The 7,957-nt window shown below is 36.8% G+C and overlaps 1 non-coding gene across 1 annotated transcript; it reads right to left on the reverse strand.

The window, feature by feature from the left end:
- Nucleotides 1–7,613: 7,613 nt before the first annotated feature.
- On the reverse strand, nucleotides 7,614–7,717 carry LOC121827024 (small nucleolar RNA U13). The gene has a single exon (XR_006069170.1). It is a non-coding gene; the product is annotated as a small nucleolar RNA U13 (small nucleolar RNA).
- Between the last annotated feature and the right edge of the window lie 240 nt (nucleotides 7,718–7,957).

Below are 7,957 nucleotides of genomic sequence, written 5' to 3' on the forward strand. Positions count from 1 at the left end.
TTGCTCAGCTATGTTCATAGCAGCATTGTTTGTAATAGCCAGAACCTGGAAACAACCTAGATGCCCTTCAACAGAAGAATGGATAAATAAAATGTGGTACATATACACAATGGAATACTACTCAGCAGAGAAAAACAATGACATCATGAGGTTTGCAGGCAAATGGATGGATCTAGAAAAAATCATCCTGAGTGAGGTAACCCAGACTCAGAAAGACAAACATGGTATGTACTCACTCATAGGTATGTACAAGATGTAATACAAGGATGACTAGACTTCTACTTAAATATTGTATTTTAAACACTAGGTGAATCAATAAGGAATACAAATGGGGGAAGAAAAAGTCAAATTATCCCTATCTACAGATGACATGATACTATACACCAAAACTCCTCCAAATTATACCAGAAAAAGTGATGTACAAATTCAATAATGTGATATAATTCAGAATCAACTTGCACAATTCAATAGCTTTTCTGTACACCAACAATAAACGTACAGAAAAAGAGAACATGAACAAACTCACATTCACATTAACCTCAAAATTTAAAATATCTGGAACCTAACCAAGGAAATGAAAGACTTCTACAACTTCTTGCAGAGGACCTGGGTTTGGGTCCAGTACCCACATTGCTGCCGACAAACACCTGTAACACGAGTTCCAAGTGATCCAGTGCTGTCTGATTTCTGTGCACACCAGGCATGCATGTGGTACATAGACATACACACAGACAAAACACTCATACATATAAAATAAATAAATACAAAGATAAAATAAAAAAATACTATCACAAAATTTTCAAGCCATTGGTAATCACAAAGTACTTTGAGTGTGTGGTAAAGCCATTTATTCACAGAACTTTATAATATCCTTACCTCTAGGTAGCTTAATAGGTTTCACCTAATTTAGTGGTGGTAGATGAATGTGAGAGAGAAAGAGTGGGCAAGTGCCATTATTTCCACTTACTATGGAAAAATGATTGATTAGATGCATACACCTAATCATTCAATTTACTGGTTTAGAGCTAGAATCATTGTGTTCTGTGCCTTTATATTTTATTAATGCCTGTGTGTGTGCGTGCATGGTGAATGTATGTGTGTATGTGTTCATGTGTGCACACATGTGCATTCAGAGACTAGAGGTTGACTTGGAGTATCTTTCTCAATCCCTTTACACTTTATTTTCTGAGTCATTCTCTCTCACTGAACCTGGAGCTCATCAGTTCAGCTACGCTGATTGTCCAGTGAGTTGTAGGGCTCATCCTGTCTGCCTCCTCAGCACTAAGATTACAGATGCACACCATTGTGCTTAGTTTTTCACATGGGTACTGAAATCTGAAATTAGATACCCATGATTGCATGGCTGGCACTTTACCAAATGAGGCACCCCCATACCTTGTTCCTTCGCTTTAGATGCCTCCCCTTAGGTTTAGATTATTCTGTATCTATAATGTTAAATGGCTCTAAGAGACATGGGCTATGGAGTGAACATTCAAAGGAGAAGCAGGTACACCGAAGCATCCAGGCCATCCACCTCTCTAGGATTTGCTGTTTGGATATAGTGACAAAAACAGGATCCCTGGAATCAGATCAAGACAAGTTCCAACACTGATTCTGTAACTTAAAAATGGTATGAATCTTGCTTGAGTTGCTTACTTTCTCCAAACTTCAGGTTCCTAATGTGCTAAATGTGGGTACTCCCCACATGGGTTTGCTGTAAGGATAAAGTGAGATAATAAGTGACTTTACTTACAAAATGCAAATTCAAGGGGCTTGGGGCCGGTGGTTCAGTGGTTAAGAGGACCGGCATCCACATGGTGGTTTACACATACAGCCCCAGTTCCAGAATTTTCAACACTTATGGTCTACATGGGCATCTGGCACACATACAGTGGATAACAGGCTGAGAAAGAAATCAGAGAAACATCACCCTTTACAATCGCCATAAATAATACAAAATACCTTGGGGTAGCTCTAACTAAGCAAGTGAAAGACCTGTATGATGAGAACTTGAAGTCTCTGAAGAAAGAAGTTGAAGATGTCAGAAGATGGAAAGATCTCCCATGCTCATGGATAGGTAGGATTAACATAGTAAAAATGGCAATCTTACCAAAAGCAAACTATAGATTCAGTGCAATCCCTATCAAAATCCCAACACAATTCTTCACAGACCTAGAAAGAACAGTACTCAACTTCATTTGGAAAAACAAAAAAACCGAGGATAGCCAAAAGAATCCTGTACAATAAAACAACCTCTGGAGGCATCACCATCCCTGACCTCAAGCTCTACTATAGAGCTATAGTAATAAAAACAGCTTGATATTGGGATAAAAACCGACATATGGACCAATGGAATCAAATTGAAGACCCTGGCATTAACCCACACACCTATGAACACCTGATGTTTGACAAAGATGCCAAAACTGTACAATGGAAAAAAGAAAGCATCTTCAACAAATGGTGCTGGCATAACTGGACATCAACATGTAGAAGATTGCAAATAGATCCATATCTATCGCCATGCACAAAACTCAAGTTCAAGTGGATTAAAGACCTCAATAGAAAGCCTGTTACACTGAACCTGATAAAAGAGAAAGTAGGAAATAGTTTAGGTATGTCCCCTGTATCCCTGATCTCTCCAAGACCTTTATCATGAAGTGGTGTTAGATTTTGTCAAAGGCCTTTTCAGCATCTAATGAAAGGATCATGTGGTTTTTTTCTTTTAGTTTGTTTACATAGTGTATTATGTTGACAGACTTTCATATGTTGAACTGTCCTTGCATCACTGGAATAAAGCCTACTTGATCATGGTGGATCTACTTGGAGATGAAGAGCTGAACTGATCTTGTGAAATGGCCAAACCCTGAAGGCATCAGAGGAGTCTGATCAAAAGTATTTACTTAGGGATTAAGAATACTGGGAGCAAAAGGAAAAAAAATACATTCAGTGCATGAGAAACTAATAACATACAAACAGAACAATAATTTAAGTTATCCCATAAGTTAATGAGATACTCTAGAGTCTAGACTCTCATCCAAGACTGTTTCATCTAAGGTTACTAGCAGAGTTTAGTGTAAGATACTTAATTTTACAGAATCCTGAACACTTATATGGGAAAAGTTCAAATTATTTCATAGCTCCAGATAGTCAGGATCTTACCTGTCAGAACTATGTGTCTATAGATGGCATTTTCTTCTTTACTCATCTTCTCTCACCCCCTGTGTTTAGTTTTTGCATCTCTCTTTTTTGTCTCATCATCTTCTCAAAATTTCTTCTTTTAAGTAGGAAGGAAGAAATCTGAGTATTCAGTGTAGGACATGTGGAGAGAAGATAAAAGTTTACACAGTTGTAAGAATGGTACAGAACTATTTGAGTTTTATCACATAGCTGACTACCTACTTGAGCATGATATAATTTCTTCTTTTATGAAATCTTTAACTCATTACAGCATAAGTTTTACATGGAGATATTTTTATGAGAGAAAAGAAAAAGTTAGCAAATATTCTTCACTTTTATAATGCACTGTACTAAAAAAACACTTTTAAGAATCTAGAGAAAGCTGGGTGGTGTTGGCCCATGCCTTTAATCCCAGCACTTGGGAGGCATAGGCAGGCGGATCTCTGTGAGTTCAAGGCCAGCCTGGGCTACAAAGTGAGTTCCAGGAAAGGTGCCAAAGCTACACAGAGAAACCCTGTCTTGAAAATTAGAGAGAGAGAGAGAGAGAGAGAGAGAGAGAGAGAGAGAGAGAGAGAGAGAGAGAGAGAGAGAACCTAGAGAAACAAGATGCTCTTGTAGATTCTTGAGAACATTTCTAATTTCCCATGTTGATTCCTGAAAGGAAAAGTAGACCACATGACAAAAATAAAGATTTTGTGTCTGAGAGCTGTCTTATTTACTTACTTTCTAGAACTATGATATACTTCTGGCTTGTTGGGTATATTCCCTGTATATTAGCCATTTCTTTGAGAAGACCTTGTTCTTTTACTGATAAATAGTATTAGAAAAAGATGTCAAAGTTAGGAACACATAGATGTTTTAAAAATCTGTAGGATTAGTAAAATTACTATTTCTCAAAGAGTTGTGTGAATGTGAAATGAAATCACACATACAGACAAGGATTAGAATGTAGTAGACACCCTGTATGTATTAATTCAGGAAATTAATATCAATGACTCAGCATACATGCTTCTTGTCAACTCTATGCCTGAGCTCATCTATAATTAAGCTTATCAGAAAACAGTTTCCTGAAAATATTTTTGTTCACAGTCATCCTTGTACTTGAACTTGTGCAATCTTAGCTGGGTTTATGAAAAATAGATTTTTTATAGTCTGTTTTTGATCATTTAAAAATTCCTCCCCATTGAGACTTGGGTAAAGAGCCAGCTTCTAACACAGGAAATCTTTGAGGTGAGGGAAAAGTGTGTATATTCAAAGATTTATTTCAGGACACTTTGATGGGATTTTCCTGTTAACGATCTTAGCTTTCAGCCAGAAGGAACTGGCTCTCCTTTGTCTCCTGAGATATCTTTCAGGAATGTTCATATTATAGCAATGCCTTAGTCCCCTCAGGAAGGTGTTGTTTTGATTGTACGTTTGCATGTCACTGAGCTCTGGATTGGGCTTGACTCCTTGGGGATGTTCCCTTCAGAGGATCCTATTTACATACACACCAATCTCTCAGAGATCTCAGTCTCTCACTCAGTTTGGTGTGGCTCTCAGGGTAGGTTCTCTGTAGCAACCTTTTAACCGCCTTTGAACTTTTATCACACTTGAAATTGAAAGACCTCAGAGACCAAACAGTTCTTTTTATTTTACAGGACTCAAAAAACCCAGTGGTTGAAGCCAGTTCTGATTTAGGATATCAGAAGTCACAAGCAGAAGTCACAAGACCATAGGTATGTTTTCCTGACTTTTAATTTTTTAAAATTAAATAAAGTAACATTCTTTATGTTGTGGGTAGAAATAAAGAGGTGGTCTTGGAGGAAGGAAGTCAGAATATAGATATAAAAGACCCAGATTCTACTTCCTAGGCTCCTCTTCTCCATTTCACAAGAATAGATACAGAAGTTTCCGATAGGTACCTTTCAGCCACTTTGCTTAGACAAGACAACCATTGACACAGCCATTACTAAATGGGATGTTGCCACCAAATGTCACTCATAAAACCCGAGAAACAAATTCAAATGCTTGACCCAGAGTTGAATAAAGTCATAGATAATTAATTTATATTTAACACGGCTATTGAGCACACAGTAGCTGAATTTTCCCTTATTTTGCTCCAGTTCATTTTCTCTTGATGGTGTGAAGCTGATTTGCCTACAGTTCTACAGCAAATAACCATGAAGCTTATTATTTTAGCCAAGCATGGTGGCACATGTCTTTCCTGCCAGTTACTCATAGGCTGAGACAGTAGGGTCCTTTTTTCAGCCTGAGCAATATAGCAAATTCTTATCTCAAAAGGGACCCAATCTTAACCTAGATGTGGCATTGCAATTCATTCACTTGGTTAACTAGCATTTAAGTCCACTCTATGGTTGCCGGTAATCTAGGCAATGAATAAATCATCCAACAAATGACAAACAAAATAGTATCTGTTACTTCCTTCATAAAATTTAGTCATCCTATTGACATTACAATTGGGGTATGAAGACTGAGGGACTCTTCACACTCCTTTGATGCAATCCAAAATATGCTTGGATGGAATATACAATAAAATTGATGGCAGAAGCATTTGTGTAGGTGCTTTGGAAAAGAATTCAGAATTCACCCTAAGTCAGCTAAATTTAATTCTTGGAAATTTTCTGTTTTTATCTTACCTTATATTAGGAAAAGTAGGTTGATATATGATGTGGGATGGTTTATGTTTTCTTGATCAAACAATGAGAGGAGTTAGCAAGCTACTTTCCTTCCTGGAATCCCTTCACTAATAAGCAACAACATTTGATTGGAACATTTGACTTTGAACTTGTCACTTCATCTCCCATGCCTCAGATTCTTCACATCTGTATGATCTATATCACTCATATCTATGTCACCATCTTATCCATCCAATCACACAATTATTGAATGAAGATATGGACACGAACACTTTATAAGTTCTGGAAGTGTTCTTTTGAATAATCTTTAAAACTGGACCCACCATTAAGGACACTATATTTCATGAGATATTGTGATGATTTTTCACAGAAACACATTTAGGAAAAATTGGGGGGAATTGTTTTAAAATCTAGTGAGTAGAGGCCAGAGAAATGGCTAAGTGTTCTCTAGCACATATGATCTGCACTGATTAATTGTCTAGCTCATTGTGTTGATAAAGTTGATGTTGAGAACTCTGGCCCCAAGAAAGTGTATAAGTGAGAAAATTAGTAGTTATGTGATCTCCAGGGGCAACACATGATTCAATTTTTAAATATGTTAGATTAGGACACTGTCTGCTAAAGAGACAGAGTACTGTGCCTGCTAAATTGGAAAGCATACAAATGTCAAAAAAAAAAAAAGGCTGGGTAAGGCAGGAAACAATACAAATGAGGGTATTACAGGAATAGTGCTTATAAAGGTGTCCCAAGATGGCTGAACCAGTATTTATAAAATCAGGCACACTTCTTGAATGACCATCCAAATAGAACAGACTGACTGTGATGTCTTGTTCTTTCATGTTATATAAAAAGGGCTCCTTAGCAAACTGATAGTGGTGGCTGCTTTCTAAGGCAAACTAAGGCCAAGAGGAAACGAAGTGCTCTCCTAATTCCCATTCCTCTCCTTCCGTTTTCTCTCTCCACATTTCTTCTCTTTCCTCTTCTTAGCCTGCTTCCCCCTCCCCTCATTGTGTAAGTAGGGACAGGCAAAGTCTACAGTGCAAATGCTTCTGGAAGAAGGAGGGAATTCTGCAAAGTAGGATACAAGCCTTTCTCCAGCCCTGACTTTCTCCAAATGTATTATTTCCTCTGGAAATACTTGTACATAAGTCTAAGCTAGTGTTTTGGCAGGAAATGTGGACTCAACTGGACAAAATAACTGTAGCCTATTTGTTGTTAATTTAAAAACATGAAAATTTTTTTATGCTTTGGAATTGATGTTTTGTTTAACTTACAGAATGTTTATTTTTATGAGCAAGGAGCCGTGGTTGACTGAGTGAGCCAAGAAGGAATTAATACCATCACTGTTTCCAGGGTCTTAAATCAAGTTGAAGTACTGGGTGGTGGTATGACTAAATGTGTGATAATCAAGACATAAATGCTTTGAGGGTACAAAGGGAGGAGGACTTAACTGTAATAAGACCAACAGCAAAAACTTCTACACACATATAAACTGATGCATATATACTTACATTAATATAATTATGAAATATTCACTTATATTTTTAAAACCTAAATGCTATAAATACTACACCTTCTCTTTAGCTATGTTTTAGAAATAAACTTATAAGAATATTAGAAACTACATTTAAAATTTCTGGATTTAGTTTGAAATTTCCCAAGGTTTTAATTCAATTTCCAATGTTATCTTTTTATGACTTTGATCAATAGTCTTTAATTATTGATTAGTCTTATCATTCTTGTTTTATAATGATAGCTTTTTAGTACTCATGAAGAGACATGATATCATTTTTTTTGTATCAGATAGATAATGTGCAGATGCTATTACAAGGTTTGTGGGAGACACATATCATGGAATGGTGTGAACACCCAGTCATCACAGTCATGAACCAAAAAGGGATCCAGATATCCAGTTTAGCAAGAAAAAAGAGAGTATAAATTATACTGCCATGGAAATAATCTAATGCAAGATGGAAAAGTTCTCCACGTGTTTTAATTTACAGAAAATTATTTTGTTCTCCTTTTATTGAAAGTAGGTTCTTTTCTCATACAACATATCCTGATTACAGTATCCCCTTCCTCTGCTTCTCTCAGTTCCTCCCCACCTTCCCTCCTATCCAGATCCATTTCCTTTCTGTTTC

The sequence above is a fragment of the Peromyscus maniculatus genome, chromosome 1 (genome assembly GCF_049852395.1).
Source record: "Peromyscus maniculatus bairdii isolate BWxNUB_F1_BW_parent chromosome 1, HU_Pman_BW_mat_3.1, whole genome shotgun sequence".
Classification (NCBI taxonomy): Eukaryota; Metazoa; Chordata; class Mammalia; order Rodentia; family Cricetidae; genus Peromyscus; species Peromyscus maniculatus.